At 44.9% G+C, this 18,350-nt stretch overlaps 1 pseudogene; it reads left to right on the forward strand.

Moving 5' to 3' along the window:
• LOC142775020 (cell adhesion molecule Dscam1-like) overlaps positions 1 to 18,350 on the forward strand; it is a 429,006-nt pseudogene that overhangs the window by 272,003 nt on the left and 138,653 nt on the right.

Below are 18,350 nucleotides of genomic sequence, written 5' to 3' on the forward strand. Positions count from 1 at the left end.
TCCCAGAAGCAGGTCGGTAAGGGGCTCGGTGTAATGAGGGCGTCAGTTCTTCATGCGTTCCTTCTCACGGAATGCCAAGGCTCTCCAGGAAGAAGCTGACCGATGTAAGCAACATAAATGCAGTAGCCTTACGAATGGGCACATCAGCTTGCACACAACTGGCTGAAGTACCTTACTCTTTTGTAAACATAATGATGTAGACACTGTAATGAATCACAAGGGTATGCTCTGGAGAATGGTATTATTATTATTATTATTATTATTATTATTATTATTATTATTATTATTATTATTATTATTATTATTATTATTATTATTATTATTATTATTATTATTATTATTATTATTATTATTATTATTATTATGTTTGTTTGGAGGTTACTTCCCTGCTAAACAGCGTTGTTTCCAGAATCCACGGATCTATGAGTAAAAGAATGTCTTAAAGCTTTTATGCATTCCATCACTCGTATACAAAAAGAGTGCATTAACTTTTTGCGCGATGAACAACATAACTGCGACAATATTGTTCATTCCGACCAAATAAATAGACGAACGCCGTAGACGAAGTCAATATACCGTTTTAAAAAAAATCGGGCATTTCGGTCTTATTGTTCGACGATTGTCGTTGCCTCGATTGTGGTCGCACGGCTCGTCTGTATATTAGTACTTGTAGACCCCGAACGTCTTGAAGACAAAGCGTCTACTGATATATTGCCTCGCATCACGGCCCGTCCGAGCTGCTTCAGATGTAACGCAATGGACATGAGATTACCGCCGCGACCGACTATCAATCCTTTGTCCTGCAGCAGCAGCAGTCTTCATATTTTATTCCACAGCGTCGGAGCAGTGAGCGTAACTCGATCAGCGAGTGGCATCCATATAAACTTTCTCTTTTCCCAACAGATCTGCGCGAACTCGGGAGGATGGCTCGGTGGACGTGTTCGCTAACTTCGCTGCTCGAACAAAAAAAAAGCGAGCATTTTTCTCGTGTGTCTGATTCACTTCACCCAAAAAGAAGCAGTAGCCGCCCAGTCTCATTGGCACGTCTATTCGTGGGGAAAGAAATTGTGTTTGAAAACGCAGTGAATAGCGGAACAACGACCACGACTGCAGTTTTTTTTTTCTTGCGCGAAAACAGCATGAAAGTGCGAAATGTAAATCTTCGCAGTCGTCGCAAATGTATTCGAGAACGCACCGAATCACAAACATGTGAGTAAATAAAAATCGACCAGTTTTCCCCTTCCATTGTATAATTCAGTATTTCTTTCCTAGAGTGAGAAAAAACTTCCAGAAGTTAGGAATTTTTTGGTATAGCAAGAAGTTAAGCTCTTTTACATGGCGAAAAGAAACAAGTTCAAAACTCTACGAGTGTACTGCGAGTGAATATTGCTGCCTATAACAAGAAAAAATAACACGAAGAAATGCTGAACATCAATGACATGCTTAACTGGTTTGCCGTTTATAGTTAATACTTGCTGCACCAGCAAATAATTGGCCAAGGTCTGAAAGCTGCACGCGGTGCGAGAGAAACGTGAGTTTGTTTTTACAAGCTACTGCATGCGATTCGACTGTTACTCGAGTTTTCAGTACTAGAGAGCAGACTTTGCAAAATTAGTGCTGCCCCTCAAGCTGCTTTCAGCAAGAAGTCACGACTGAGTTGATCTCTCGAGTCTATTATTTGCTGAGTAGAGTAAACATGAGTGGCATTGTAAGGGGATAGAACACAAGCTGGCTCATGAAACAAAGGATATCCAACCTGATTTTGGAGGGACGGAAACGAAAAGGAAGACCAAAAAATAATTGCTTTTCGCATGAACATCTATAGGCATATGTAAACTTACCATTCGGAGAAGTAGATTATGTACGGAAGTCCAGGAAAATCAGCTGTTTACCTTCCGGTTGAGAATGCCGATTGGACACAAAAAAGAAACAGGTCAAAACGGTGTTGAATCTAAAATTACCTGAACTTCTTGTCTGTTTCCAGCTATTCATTGTATGCGTTTTCCACTCCTGTAAAGACCCCAGCTTGGGGTTGACAGTAATAAACAAACGAACAAACAAAGATAGCAGCAGCAGCGGCGGGTACAGCATCCACAATCTCGTCGCCTTTAGACCTTAGCTGTCTGCGATCGGCGCATGAAAGGGTATAACGTGAATTGTGGTGCATGCGGAAAGACCGACAGCAGGTGTTAATAGCATTTAAGATTTCTGTACCCTTTTCTTTGTCACTGCGGACCAAATAAAAAAAAGATTAAGAGAAAGCGCACGTTGCGATCAAAAGCCAGCCTCTTCTGCAGTCACTGCCTTCTCCTTTTCTATCATTTCCTACTATTTCTCATTATTTTTTCTACCCCATCGTTGTTATGATCGTGGTATAAAACATTCTATAATCTACCTTTGCCACTGTCACATTGGCACGGATCGGTCGTGTCATGTTGGCCAAGAATATGCGTCATGCCAGCGAGCCAGGTTACTGTCTACTCGGCTTTCCAGCCACTGCACACCACCTCCTAAGTGCGGGGAAGCAGTAATTAAAACACTATATATTGAAAGGAAACACAGGTCACTGGATTGAATCCTAGCTGCGGCGACTGCATTTTCGTTGGAGGCGGAAATGTTGTAGGCCCGTGTACTCAGATTTGAGTGCACGTTAAAGAACCCCTATGCAGGTGGTTGAAATTTCTGCAGCCCTCCACTACGGCGTCTCTTATAATCATATGATGGTTTTGGGACGTTAAACCCCACATATCAATCAATCAAAGGAGACGCAATATCAAATTAAGAGCGAAGCTCTAAATGTTCGAGGTAAAACGTCTCGTGGCCGCAAGAAACCCTCGGCGCCGTTGCTCATCACGCATCGCTAAACCATCCACGCAGATGCTTATCAGCTAAACCCACCGACGGAGGCATTCCGCGCAGCGGCCGCACCGAATCTGTCCGCCGTGCGAGCCTAGTACGCGTGACGAAAGGCCCGTGTTTCCACCGGAGTCGCCGCAGCCAGCTTTGCACGTTAGTTCTCGCGCTAGGGTTCGACACTCTTGCAAGGTCTGTGGGAGGCTGTGGTTCGACTTTATTTGTCTATGCCAATAGCATAGCCAAGAAGGCCACGTTGAGCCCAAAAGATCAACCAGCTGACTTGTTTCTTAAGCTTTCATGATAGCGAAAACTTCAGCCTCTCTTATAATTTCAGGCCTTTTTTTTTTCACTGCTTCACCAACAGTCATTTCAATAAACGATAGACATTGTACTATTCAAGCCACTTTAGGCTAGAATGAAATTGTAATTACTCAGAAATCGGTTACAGGCGGAAGGTGACTTGTTAAAGGGTGATACTTAGTCATTGTGAACTTAAAGCAAGCGAAATCGTTCTTCATCTGTATAAAAACATCCTTCCCAAAAAAGTCGGAAAGTTAACGTAAGCTACAAGTGCAATAAAGTGGTCTTATAGAACATCAATCGAATATCACGTGCATTGCGAGAATATCGGGTAATATAGGATTTCCGTGAGGTACATTTTGCACACTAAAAACAAATTGCCCACTTCGTAGACAAATTGGAGAAAGAAAGTTTGATGAGTTGGAAGAAGGAAACATTGGGAGCGAATAAGCCTGTGTGGCCTCGCATGAAGGGTGCTATGCAGAATGGCCCGAGCTTCCCAGACAGACGAGTTTTCTCCAAAAAGTTTGCTCCATCCATGGCATGAAGACAGTGCGGAGCACAATAGCGGCATTTAAAAAAAATGACTACATCAATCCACGTGGCGTTGTAAACGCATGTGGCACATTTGCGGCGGTTATCAAAGAAACACCACTTGCGTACACGTCAGCACCGCCACTCAGTCAGTATTTCAGCAATGCAGCAACGTCAGCGTGATTTACTCTCAACACGCACCTCCCACAAGCGTGTTCGTGGGAGCTTGTCCTCTTTCAGAGCCGAGTACCTTAGCCAGTAGACCACCGCGGTGGGGCACATGCCTTAGTTAGCCTGGTCCTAGCTTTACATGGCTTCATTAGCATGGTCTTAAGATGTGGCGGGATTACCTCGACCCAGGCGCGTAGCCAGAAATTTTTTTCGGGGAGGGGGGGGGGACCTCTTTGATTTCAACAGGGGCACCCGCTTGAAATGGTCATTCTTTGCTTTCTATGCCATAGCGAAAAAATTATGGTAGGGGGGGGGAGGCACCGGCTCGGTACGCAATTCCCTGGTTACGCCCTTGCCTCGGCCTTATCATGACTTGCCGTAATTAGCTTAATCATAGCATGCCCTGTCCTAACCTGCCAAGTATATGCCGTCCAGCCAAACAGCTAATAGCCGGCTGCACGAGCTCAGGTGCTAACGGAAGATGACAATAAAAACGCGCACCAGCCTAGCCGCGTGCTACAGGCTGGTCATGAGGATCAGCACGTGGTCTGTGGTTTAGCTACAGTCGCGATGATGTGAGACGCTCGGCCTGTACTAATCTCTAAAGCCACAGTGCTGATTGTTTTAAAACAGACTTACTGCAGGCATTAAAAGCCTCAAAATAAATTTAAACATCCCGTGCCTCTAAAAAATATCGTAACAAAAAGTTTCTGACCCTTTATTGCATGGGTGCACTTCTGCACTTACTAGAACGACAAACAAAAGAAGAAGATGCATCTAGTTTGAAAACACGGCCCAACTTAGTCGACCGTTCTTAACGCAATGACTGGTTCCATGTAATCAATGAAACGCAGCGCACTGAGGGGTATTCAAAAGGGGGTGTCGCCCGAGCTCGGAAAGATCCCGAGTTTTGCGAAACTTGGGCAAATATCGGTCGATTCCGCATAGCACCCCTAGATCGTTAGTTTGCATTTGTTCTTGTTTTACTTGCTATATAATAAAAGACATCTACAAGTTTTACCCCCACTTCTTACACTGGAGTGAGGCGCTTCCATTGGGTTCCTGACGTCGAAGCTTGAGCCCTCTGCGTGTCTTCATGCATTTTTCGTACGAACGCTTGATCTATCATTTTCATTTTCGTTTTCTCTGCGTGTTTCTTGTGTTTCTATATGGGCACTCGTCACTTCAGTTGTACTTTCAAGATCTTTCTGTCACCTTACGACGTTGTATCATATATCCTGAACAGTTCACAAGGAGACAGTCTGTGCAAGTTTTTTTCTTCATTTTTATTGTGATAGCAAATATATGGACACCCTCGGCTAGATTTTGCCGCCGGCGTTGGCGCCGCTCAACATATATGTATACGTATCTTTATATATGTAAACGCAAAAATGAAAAATAGTCCAGAAAAAGACTCCGCCATGCGCAATCAAACAATCAAACATGGGACCTGAGAGTCGTGAGTGCGAAGCATTAACCATTGAGCCACTGACGAGTACCTCCTTCAACGTTCAAACAGCAAGCTATTTATATCTACTACTTATCGCTGCTAACGGGAATCTCGGGGGGAACTACCGTGTTTTGAGAATTACCAGCAAGATGGGGCAATGAGCGTGCGAGTGCACGTCGCAACATCGTCACGACGCGGCGGCGCGCGCTGTCATCTACCACGCGTACTTTGCGCCGCGGAGAGGAAAGGCCGATGCTCACTCGCGTGCTCTTATCTCGCGGTGTGGGTGGGGAGGGGGGGAGATCTTATGTCTTGGCTGCCCTTGGGTGATTCTGTTGTTGTTACCGGGCGCACAAAGGTCACTGCAATTGTTGCCCAATCTCCGTTTGCGATAAGGGCGCGCTTTTGCGACACAGCGAAATAACAACTGAGACGCTTATTCCGCGTTCATCTGTACCTGTGAGTACGTTTTGTGCGTCATTTGGCAAGCAGATTGAAACGTGCACTGCGTTTCTCTCGTACGTGCTGCACGTGACTTTCCAATTTCTTGCTATTGCGTTCTATGTTTCGCCTCTGAGGCAAAGCTGTGACTTTTGTTTTCTTCATTTCTATTAAGTTTCTCACCAAATAATTTTTAGTTTTTATTGTTTCATATGACCGCTTATAATGACTGTATTCATTTGCCATTTTACACAGACTTTACAAAGTGCAGTAATCTCTACTGTATTTTTTTCTCTTACAAGTTTGCCTATAGTTTTTCCACTCTTTTTGTAGCGAATCTTTTCTATTCTCTTTCATTTCTTACTTTTTCGGCACAGGCTGGCCAACAGGTCTAAGAACTTGCTAACATCTTTGTGTTTACACCTGTTCATTCTTTTTTTGCTTCCTTTATCGTGGCTAATTGCTCTCATGGGTTTAAGTCAATATCAAAGAAATCAACGTGCCATGCAAGGGTCTATAAACTGGGCCAATCTGCGTTCAATATTGTACGCAATATTGTCCTCGTAACAATATTTCCGCCTTCGTTTCTTTTTTTTTTTTTTGGCGCAGCGCCCCTGCGTGCCGAGATCATGCCCAAGCGGCTGACGGTGCGCAGCGGCGATGACGTGACGGTGAACTGCACGTACGCCGGTGGACCCGTGCACTCGGTCCACTGGCTCAAGGACCAGCGGCCCTTGCTCACCGACCACCGCGTGCGCCTGCTGGGCCGGCTCGTCCTGCACGTCAGCGGATTCCGGCGCGCCGACGCTGGCATGTACCAATGCTTCGTCGCCAACGACGCCGACTCGGCGCAGGGGCACGCCCTGCTGCTCATCGAAGGTATCCACTTGTAACACACTGTGAACAAGGGCAGCTACTCTGTAGGCAACCGACCATTGGTTTTAGTGTGTAGCGCTGCAGTTGAGATGAAACAGCAGTACACTAAGCGATGTCGTGCAAGAAGGGGGCCACTCGTCAGATAGCCTAAATTTTATGGGCCTTTAATGTACATTACAGGAACTACTTAAAGTACACTACTAGAATTTTTTTCCATTTCTTAGAAACTTAGAATATTTCTTCTTAGGGTACTCAGTGAAAGATTCATGTCATAAGATGGGCACAAACTCACTCACGTATACAGAGAAGACATATTAAAGCAGCATGTAATTACGCCAAAGAAAGGACCGTATCTGCAGTTTGGAACAGAATTGTTAGTTAAAAAAACAATTTGGGGGAACGATTCTCACAACCTGTGCGTCCTCGTGAGTTTCACCATATAGCATCTTCATGGGGTGTAACCCGTTGTCTGTTCTTTTTGCATGGACATTTACGGACGTTCACATCACTAAAATAAGCCCTGCAACCCTTCTTGAGCATGGTTGAAAACTCTGCTGATTGGTAGTGGAAGCTCCCAAGAACACGCGAGCCAAATATTATAGCACAGCACGCATCCTGGGATTCACAATAAATTATCGAAGTCAGCTAAAAATTACTGTCTTTTCTCTTGACAAAAGACGGAAGATGCTCAAAAGTCACTCGTACAATGCCAACTATCAGCCATTGACTGATTTGAAGATGGCGCGCTCAGTCATTACAGGGATCGCCGCGAGAGGCCGCGACTTATCCACGCGTATGCGCGCGATGATGCTGAAAGAGCCACGTATTCAAATAAAAAAAGAAAAGTGCTCAAGGGCAAGAGGTGCGCGTGACGTATTTTCTTTGCCCCTGCCATCGCTCCCTGATTAGTTTCCAGCGCTTTCGTCATGATTAAAGATGAGAGAATGCTTTTGCAGCGTGCGACAAATTTTTGTAACTCCGCTTGTACTGTGCGAAATCTTAAACGTTTTGCGATGTGTTTCAGAGCCCCTTTAAACGTGGGAGTCTTTCATGGCAATGGCTGTGAGTGTGCATAATGATTTCTGCCTAGTGACGTGTAGTACACTTCAGGGACAGTCTGCTGTGATGGTTGCTCTAACGAAGTTAATATGCAACCGAGAATCTAGTAGTAGCTTTTTTAGTGACGTAGTATTCGTAAACTCTTCGGCAGAAACAGCTTACTAGGTGATGTCAAACACTCGAGACACTAGCTGAACTCGGAGAACACAAAATATACGCATCACCTAACAAAGCTAGTTGTGGGCTTCAATGTATCCAAAAGATGTGACAGGTGGTCGTAATCAAAAGAAAACAAGCACTCATGTCAATATCTCGTTGTGTGGATGCTTACTTTTCTTATATCCTCAGTTTTCCTATAGCCTCTTCAATATAGCATACGTCAGTAGCCTGGCAAGCAGCAGCACAGTAAAAAAGACCAACAGCGCTGAGAACAGCTAGCGCTACCAGCAGAAACGCAATAAAATAAGACACCTTAACAATATTTTTGTAATATCTCTCGAGAATCCTACGCAACGAGGAAAGCAATATATACGAGCATCGCTGCATGTTGCTTCCTGCAAGATACTGCCCTGAAAGACTTCGTGAGTGTCCAGAAAGCTCAGTGTGCTGTGCCGCACATGTCTTCGCAGAAGTGGCGCCTGCGTTGCCGGACGTGTTCACGGCCCAGGTTCACAAACCGGGCCAGGGCGTGTCTCTGCGCTGCACTGCCACCGGGTCGCCGCTTCCCCAGGTCTCGTGGCTGGTGGACGGCGAGCCGCTTGCCGAGAGACGAGACGTACAGCGCGGCGACTTCGTGCAACCGGACGGCGCCTTCGTCGTCAGCTACGTCAACATCAGCGCGCTCGCCGTCACCGACGGGGGCGACTACACGTGCGTGGCGCGGAACGAAGTGGGCGCAGCGCGCCACACGGCGCGCTTGAGCGTCACGGGGCCACCTTTCATCCGGCCGGCGCGCAACCTGACCGTGGTGGCAGGCCGGCCGCTCACCCTCACATGCCCCGTCGTCGGGCATCCCATCGATGCCGTGCATGTCGAGAGAGGTCAGTCTGCTTCCAAAGTGTCCTCGAACATCTCTCAAATGCAGTACAGATAACCAAAATAGCTTGCGAAATGTGCCGCTTACACGACATCAAACTACACCGGCGAACATGAAGACGATGCGGACAAAGCCCAACGTCACGTTTAAGTCGGCCTTTTGCGCGTTTCTGCGGAGGCGGCACGCAAAACTACGCCAGAACGAAAAAGTGTCTCAAAGTGAAAAAAAAAAAAAAGAATCGCAGGCGGAGAACGTTTATCCCGAGCCCTCCGCCACGCCGTTCCTCGAAGCCTATGTAGCCGCTACTCCTGGACGTAAAACTCCATCACAATAGAGTACTACATCCGAACGCCGCTGCCCGGCGTAATGCAATTCAGCTCCAAAGCCCGCTCGCCTTAACCCGCTTCGTACCAAATACCGACCAAGCTCCGTGGTTCGGCTGGCGCACGTAGAATAAATGGCCGCTGCAGGGCGGATTCTTTCAACGTCACGAGCTGCAGAATCGAAGCGAACAGAGCGGCGCCAGAGAACAGAGCTAAGACCGTGCTCTATAGAGGGATAGCGGGAAATGTCGTTTACTGAAATTTCGGTGGATGGTAGAGTGTTTATTGAGATATAAATTTATTCCGAGTCTTTCTTACGCTCTTTTTACCACCTGACGCGTTTACGTGTTTACGCTGGGGACGTAAAAACTACTGTTTTTTTTTTGCTTGAAACACAAGGCATCTGAATCTCTCCCGCCATTTGCAGCGAGCATAGGCAGATACAACGTATCCCAATAGCTGGTATTTCTGGCGAAAGCGTTCATCCACTTCAACAGAGGGATGCTACGAAAATTTGTTTTCTTACTCCAACCTTTGCTTTAACTTTTACTTACTCGCTATATAGCCAAGCTCGTCACCTCGCACCCGGCCCTACGAAGAGTAGTGTTTCTTCCGTGCAAGCTATTTATCTTATCATCGTTCCTTCCCCACTTCCTCTTTCTTTGCGCATTTATCGGATAACCTTCGGATTTTGGCAGGCCGCAAGAAGAGATGACAAATTATCCGCGCTACTCCCAAAATCGAGACGGCAAAGTTGCTGTAGCTGTCGCTCTTCCGTGGCCCGGATGAACTTAAAATGGCGTGCAGAAAAACAGTGCTCGCTGTAACCCGCCCAGCAGGAAGAAGACAGAGTGAAACAAAAACAAAACAACAATTACACTAAGGTACGAAGGGCAGCAAAGTAGAGAGAGGGAAAAAAACCAGGATCGCAATGAGTGTTTTGCAATTCTAATCGCCCTTTCTCTCACCCCTGCCATTTTCATCTGATTGGTGGTTGGAGGAGAGAAATTTGCATTCGTCCGTAGCGCTTATGTGCCGGGCGTTCAGGGCCATGCAAAAGCAAGACATTCTGCGGGCCACGTTAAAGAAAGAAAGGAAGCTTAAGAAGTGCGATGGTTGCCTCGGAGCTCTCCTCTCATGGCGCCTCCAAGAAAGGATCTTCGTATTAGAGGAGAATTGAGCTACGCTACATGGTGTCGGAGAGCCGCACTGGCGCCCTCTATACGCCCAGAAGACTCTTTCCTTTCGACCCTTCAGCTCTCGCATTTTATTTAAGTCCAGTAGAAAAACGCTGCCCAGAGAAAAAAACGTTAGAAAGGCAACAAAAACGTGCAGAAGGCAGCTGGCTGGCTGGCTGGCTGGCTGGCTGGCTGGCTGGCGATTACGCAGTGCCTGCTTTCTTTCTTTATTTTTTCCAATTCCTTGAATAAGTGCACCTCTTTGGTAGACGCTGCGTTTAACATTTTATTCGCAAGACATACAGGACTGTGCAAAAGAAAGCGTGGCGCTAACAAGTGACCGAAGTTCAGTGCATGCACTATAGTTTGTGCTGGCTGGGTGTTGATTGTGGCACCTCTACGTAGACGCTGTGCCGCACTCCTGTTCAACGCTGCTCTTTATATCCTACTTGTTCTCTGTCACACAGCCAAAAGATGGGCCAGTTATTTTTTTTGGTATAAGTATGAGCGTAAATGTAAATGTAAGCTCAGACGTGGCAAACAAGAATCATTATGAGCTGCCGCTCGAGCTTACAACACATATTCCTCGTCGTTTGAAGTTGCAGGGAAGCGGCAAAATTGATACATATCCCACAGGCCTGTGTGTTTTTTTTAGATACATAAACTTACGCAATTGTGAAGATAGTTCTTTCTTTCACGTAACCAGGCTTAATTTATGTCAGCGGGAGTATGCTTTATATAGTCAATATTATTATTTGGCTCACAAGACACTATGTTTAGGACTATAGAGATCATACTGAGTTACTTCTAAAATTATCATTCGTTATCGTTTAAACTGCGCAATCCTATCGCGCATTTGTTTTCAAGTGATTCTTAGTGAAAAGTCCAAAGAAAAAAAAAGGGGGGGGGGGGGCGTATAGTGATGAAACATCGTGAAAGACCCCGAGAACAATTCTGCGTTTGAGTTAGCCAAATGAATTCTTTGCATTGAAAATTCGAGCAGTGCATGACGGAGCAGAACCAGCGAAACCGCAGGGACCTCACGTGCAGTTAAGATAGTGTCAGTACAGACGGAAAGTTGTTGATATGACAGATAGTGACAAATAATACCGGATTCCGCAACATTTTCGGCGCGATGCCTTCGAAATTGAGGTTATGTACAAATGAAAATTTCATTCTGAAATAGGTGTATGTCAGAATTTTACCTCGCCTATAATAAAAAAGACGGGCGAGCCACACCCTTATACGCTTGAATCAGTGCTGAGCAAAGCTTTCTTAGTGTTTGCGGAGAAGAGTGTTGCGGAGATGAGGAGTGTTAGTGTTTGCGGAGAGATGAGGAGGAAGGCTAAGAGGTTAACCAGATATTAGTGTCTGGCTTGCTACCCTGCCAGGGGAATGGGGGGGGGTAGTGTTTCAAAGAGGGTCTGCAGAGAGAGAGAAAAAAATTTAAAACAGACGCACGCACATACACACAAAAATTAAGAGTACAAACAGGGAGGACGTCTTCATTACTAAAAATATATTGTTTTCGTCTGTGTAGAACACCGCTCGAATTACATTACGCACTCTGTCCTTTTTCTTTTTTTGCTTATCGTTCCACCCTCAGCTGCTACTGACTTCACTTGCCTGCATCCGATTTCTTCAGTGTTCGGGTGCCGGTACCACCTCAGGCTTTTGTAAGGTAAATCGCTGGAAGAGTGATAAGAAAGGCGAAGGTGACAACATGAGCGCGTACTGACAACCTAAAGTTTCTTGACAAAATAAAGTATACACAAAGCGGACATAGATTACTTGGAATTTCGCCTTCAGAAACTGTCTCACAGTGGCTCGTTCCGCTTTTAACGCGTGATACTACGAGCTTTCGTTATTATATTCAGCTTTTTCAGCAATGTTTCAGTCGTCAGTAAGCGCTCGTGTTGTACACTTCCTTAAAGTTGTTCCTCGTTTTTGCCGCTTTATTTTATAATTAACTGTCATAATGCCCTACAAACCATTTTTTAGCCCTGTACTTCTTTTCTGTTCTGGCGCAGTGGCAGTTAAGCATTTGTGTGGATTGAAGAAGAGTGCTGACATCTACCTATAGTTGCACTTATCCACTATAAAGGCCACAGTAGGAGCTATAGCTGTTTGTACATAGTAAGTACTCGTGATACGCTGTTGAATGCGAAGAAAAACGCTAAGTTCTCGTATCTTTTCGTGAGTGATTCTTCGTGTCCAAACAGCGCTTCGCTAGTGTCAAATATAGATATATCTGGGGCTCCAACTCGTAAGGTGGCATAACATCCAGCATCTGCAATGCTGTGCGAAGAGACAAAGAAATATTCGTTTAAACTAAAAGAAAAATCGCACCACGAATGCCACGACATTGCCACCGGCCAAACCCAAAACTAACTGAAACATGCGGGAAACAAAATGCCCGGACTGAAAGTGAAGAAAACAAGAGCAAGAGAGATAGGAAGAAAGAAAGGAAGGAGAAGGAAGGAAAAGGTAGAACGCGTGCACATAAGTATTTCCTACATCGCGCATCTATTGTAAGCAATGTTCTCAGAATGACAATTCGATTGTACGACAGTTTCTATCAACCTTATAGGGCCGAATTTATCATTCAAAATCCACTCATCCAAGTTTTGTCATCACTGACACTCCTGCGGACGAAGGCCGTAGCTTCGTTTGTTTGTTTGTTTGTTTATTTGTTTGTTTAGTTGTTTGTGTGTTTGTTTGTTTGTTTGTTTGTTTGTTTGTTTTAACAGATCGCGGGATCAAATCTTGGCGGCGGCGGCTGCATTTTCAATGAAGGCAAACATGCTGTAGGCCCGTGTGCTCAGATTTGGGTGCACGTTTAAGAACCCCAGGTGGCCCAAATTTCTGGAGCCCTCCACTATGACGTCTCACATAATCATATGGTAGTTTCGGGACGTTAAACCCCACATATCAAAATCAGTTTCTTTTTTTTAAACATAAAAATGTTTTATGCGCAGTCCACCAATAATTCACTGACGTATTTTCGGCTTATAAATGACGTCAAAAAATACGCGTGATCAAAAATAAAAAAAAAGTTTTGTCAACGAGAGTAGCGGACCTCTCGGTCCGCGTCAACATATGCCGGACACGGTACCCACTGCTCCACGACCACACGGACCAAAGGAATTACTAATGCGCCTTTCATATCTAACACTGTCCTCTCGCAGTGCTCTCGGCAAAGTGAAGTAATACATAATGACCTTGACATCCGCGATCAGCTCTTTCGACTCGTACTTTGTACGTGCCAGTCGCACTCGGTGCGTTTCTAATAGGAGATGTGCAGCTTTGTCAACACCTAAGCAGACCGTCAAGCGGTGACCTTAGTCCAAGCGTGAGCTTCACTTATAGCATCCATTCATGTATTTAAAAAAAAAAGCTGTGGAACGCGCGCCTAATTAGACTGGCTGCAACTCCACGTTCTCCAGTTACGCTTGCCCCATAAAAATAAATAAATAAATAAATAAATAAATAAATCATGGCTGGCCAGAAGCCAAGACACCACGCGCGTTACATTTTCCTCTAGTTGGGGAGTGGCGTTGAATGCTCTAACATACCGCGAGCAGGCGACCTTAGCCCATGTTCGGTGTCCATTCAGTTAAGCTCTACTGGCTGTCACACCGCTTTCTCTGACTGCTCTCTCACCGTTGACTACTACAGCTACCGGAACCATCCAAGACAGCATGGGTTCGTTTGATCATTGCTCGTAGAAATTAGTTGTCGAAAGGCAGATGTATCACTTAGCATCAACGCGCATTGGTGCACTCACGTCAGAGAGAGCGGAAGAGAGATGAAATGAAAACGCTGGGAGGTTATTCTGGTAAAAGTAACCGGTTCGCTACCCTGCGTAGGGGTGGGACACTCACGTCAAACGGTGCTATAGCTATACAAACAGCAAGGTGAATTTCACAAGCTCTCCTATATAAATGTATAGTAAACATTCGACTATTAGGAAACGTTCCACTTTCGTGTTATTCCGATCCCTATGATAGAGGGATCAACCCCATTTTTTTCTTAATAATAATATTCCACTCCTCTCTAACCTTCTTTATAACATATCCGCACAAATACTCCTTCTTTACTTTCTGCATACTACGGTCTTTCTGCCAAGTAGTGGAAGACAATGTGCCTGTTCAACAAACACGCGATTAAAATAATCTCTAATATCTTTTGAAATGGCACTCTTGAGAAGTCAAAATAAATTATGTACGCATGTTATTAACGGAGCCCCTGAAGATTGTAATCAAAGCAGACATGTCGAGCAGTTTTCAGAAGCTGAACTAGCTGCGCGGGTAATTAATCTCTGTCATTGCTTTGTCCCGAAAATGTTTGTTTCGACAAGGAGAGACTTTTTCTTTTCATTTCTTCGTCCGCTTCTGCACTCAATGAATCTCGATCGCCCGAGTGGATATCTTGTCTTCTCAACGGCTCATGACAAGAAAGTTGCCATGCTACAGGCAGCTCACAGATCCGCTGCTTCAAGGAAATATCAACAAAGAAGTGCATGTACAGCATAAAGCAAACGCACTCCGTGAACTTCGTTTTATTACATGTAACGTGAGAATAAAGTTCCGAGCTGAGCTGATGCTTCATCAAATCATGCTGGTAGCTGTGTAAGGGGCTGCTTCAAACGGCATCGGCTCTAGGAAAGTCGCTACTTGCAGCTGTGCTTTATGCTCTTTTGCTGTGTTGGGAGATGCACGAGTGTCTAGTAATAATCGTTCATCAGTACCTTTTTCGCATTCATATTTTTCTCTTGCACAATATATTCAGTATTTTTTCGCCAATAATTTTACTAACGACCCTATAGTGTAACTATGGTTCCTATATTAATTAAGCAGCCACAAAGTAGAGAATGATGCGTGAGCCAGACCGAAGTGTGAACTTTTGAGTTATATGGCATGCAGTCTTCATAAAACAGATACAATTTCTATAGAATATGGTGCATAGATTATTAATTGATATGTAGAGCTTAACGTTCGAAAACCACCATATGATTATGAGAAACGCCGTAGTGGAGGGCTCTGGCGATTTCGACCACCTGAAGTTCATTAACGTGCACCCGAATCTCAGCCCACGAGCCTACAGCATTTTTTGGCTCCACCAAAACTGCAGCCGTTGCTGTTGAGATCCGATTCCACGATCTGCGGGTCAGCAGCCGACTACCTTAGCCACTACAGACGACCACGGTGGGGCACATAGATGCTCAAGAGGTGGCCAGCAAGAGCATTTACATAATTACAAACATTATTAAGTTTCCTACGCAGTATATAGTTTGACAGGGGTCTAATCGAAAAGCAGGCTATACGAGATAATACTCGTAATTCAACATCACACAAAAACTACTATCCCTACTTGGAGACGGCTAAAAGCAAATGCGCTCCTCTGAAATCCACACTTGCCGTGATATATGCTAATGATGTTATTTAAAGCCTCCAATGCGATAGTGGTACATACGCCTGTACAGCTTACGCGGTGTAGTCTGCTGATTTTACATAGCAACAACGAACTCCACGGTGCTACGCGAAATGGCTGAGATGCTTGCTGCTTCCTCTAATCTTGTTTATTGATGTTACTGTCGAACAAACAGTTCCAGCCTCTGAATATTCACCAGTAGACAATGCAGTGGCACTCTGTAATGAGCTAAATCGAGAGGAGAAAAATATGTATTTTTATCACTACTTTTTTCTTCGTGTGGTTCCTCATAAACGAATACTGCGCGCCTGTACAATACTGCATTTGAAGTCTATATTGCATAGTCACGTATTCGCAAAACAAATTTTTATTTTTCAGTCGCAGGCACCAGTATAAGAAGCCGAGACAGCAAAAAAAAAAAAAAATACCAGATAACATCTCTTCGAATAAAAGAAAAAAACAGAAATGTAATTTTATAGCTGTCCAAAGTCCACAATACGGTGGAGTTGTCTGAAGGTATCTTGCGGCTCAGTAGCAGAAAACAAAAAACTAAAATCTGAGATTCAAGTACGAGAGGAGAGTCCAAGTGGACCAAATTAAACTTTTCATTATTTTCTCTCAGTATACTGGCCAGCAGAGTGGATCGCGAAAAAAGGCAAGCAGAATAAAGCACAGTGGTTCCCCACTTATACATTTTTTTTATCTTTCTACCAGCCTTCGTTCAGCAGGTTGTTGCCGTCTGCACTTCTCACGGTTTCATTTCTGCGAATGTGCAGCTATCGGGCCGCAAGCTTGTGTTCGACCCGCCAGTGCACAAACCTTGTCTCCGCTGTAGCTGCTGCTGCGACAGAGAAAATGAGCTCCTTTCAGCGTCGCACTGCCTGGAGCGCCCCAAGGTGGACTGGCAATTGAAATATGATTTGCCCTTTCCCCCAGCTAGTGTTGTGCAGCCCGCGAACTGTCGGCACAGCAGGGGATGACGTTTTCGGTTTCGGCGGCGGCGCACCCCGTTTCGATTCTGTTCGGCTTTGTGTCCGAGAGATGTTTGCGTTATTAACGAAATTGAGTTTCTTTCTTTCGCCCACACTTTCTTTTGTTCATTTTTTTGTCACTTACCTTTTTTGTGTGTGTGGTGCTTGCAGAGGAACCCGCGTTTCTTGACATACGCTTCAAATTGTCCCCCTCGCGTCGCTTTTGTCTCGGGGTTGAGAGACACGCCTCTCCTCCTCGAATGTCGTCCTCTGGCGTGATTGAAATGCATTAAAGTGTCAGCGTGCTCAGTGTTCCACCCCGGACGTATTGATGGAGAGCCAACTCGTGCTGCGAAGTTTGCCTCCCTCGGCGGCGCCCGATTTACCTCGGCCCGGTCCCGCGAACGCCAGAAGCGAGTTTCTCCTCCGCTTCCTCCCCTGCGCCGGTGCTCCACCGAGAACGAAATTTGTATGCATAACGGAAGCGAGCGTCTTTACGTTATTTTCCCGCCAACTTCCTGGGATTGTTTACGTTTCCCGACCTGAGTGAGTACTGTGAACTCCTTATGCAAATGAGCAACGGGAAAGCAACCGTCTCGGTGCAGACATTCTGATTATTTTTGTCGACATTTCCAGTTTTATTTTCATTCGAGCAAGAAAAAAAAAGTGCGCTGCAGTCCTTCTTTATTTCTCCTTACGCACACGCGATTGCGGACCTGTTAACAGGTCTGCGTAAAGTTAAACTCTTTGCAGCTTCGTGAAGTAGCCAAGTGGTCAAAAACGCGACAATGTTTGTGTAGTTATTTTGAACCACTTGTGAAAGTAAGTTAAGGCATATACTTGTGATTTTCTAACTGTGCGCATCGCCGGAACAGAACTGAAGGAGGCTGAAATTCATGTCAGTTGAACCGGGTACTATTGCATCGGTAAAACGCGCAGCATCGCTCATATATACCACTTTTCGAAAAGCGATGCCTAGCGACAAAAGCTTTTTGCCCACTCTACCACTGTTTACTAATTTTTTTTCAGAAACAATGCGTGCGTGAATCAGAATCGTTCCTGACGTCCATTCAATAACTTCAGCCTTCCGTGCCCGCAGCGGTACTGTGTGCATATTCTAAGGCATCATATGTCACTCTTTCTTCTTCAGACACAACCTTTCTGTAGAAACTGCTGCCCGTTGATCTAATGAATGGACAAATACATAGAGACTGAGCACGTTTAGCCCATGTTACAACGCAGCGCAGAGTTTTTGTTCTTTTCGTACTACTCAAAAATTTATATCAGCACATTAGAAATCTATAGCCGGAAAAAAGTGCTTCAAATTTAGTATCTTTCAACGTGTCATTTGACATTCTAGGTGTATTCTAAGGTTCCGTAGTGCAATGTGGCGGATTAATTTTAATTATTCCGCCTTCTGTTTCTATTATTTTGGGAGCGCTTTTACGTGCTCCCAAATAAATAAAATATTTGTTTGGGGTTAACGGCCCAAAATATTTATATAAGGGTTGCCGTAGTAGAGGAGTTCGGAAGTTTTGACCACCCATGGTTTCTTCAACGTACGATTAAATCTAAGTGTACAAGCCGCAATAATTTTCGCCTCCAGTGCACCTAAATTTGAGTATATGAGCATTTTTTTTTTTCATTTCACCGCTATGAGCTTCGTTCTAACCCACAATCTTGAAGCACCACTCTTTAGTCGCAAAACGAATTCTGCCGATC

The sequence above is a fragment of the Rhipicephalus microplus genome, chromosome X (assembly GCF_043290135.1).
Source record: "Rhipicephalus microplus isolate Deutch F79 chromosome X, USDA_Rmic, whole genome shotgun sequence".
Classification (NCBI taxonomy): domain Eukaryota; kingdom Metazoa; phylum Arthropoda; class Arachnida; order Ixodida; family Ixodidae; genus Rhipicephalus; species Rhipicephalus microplus.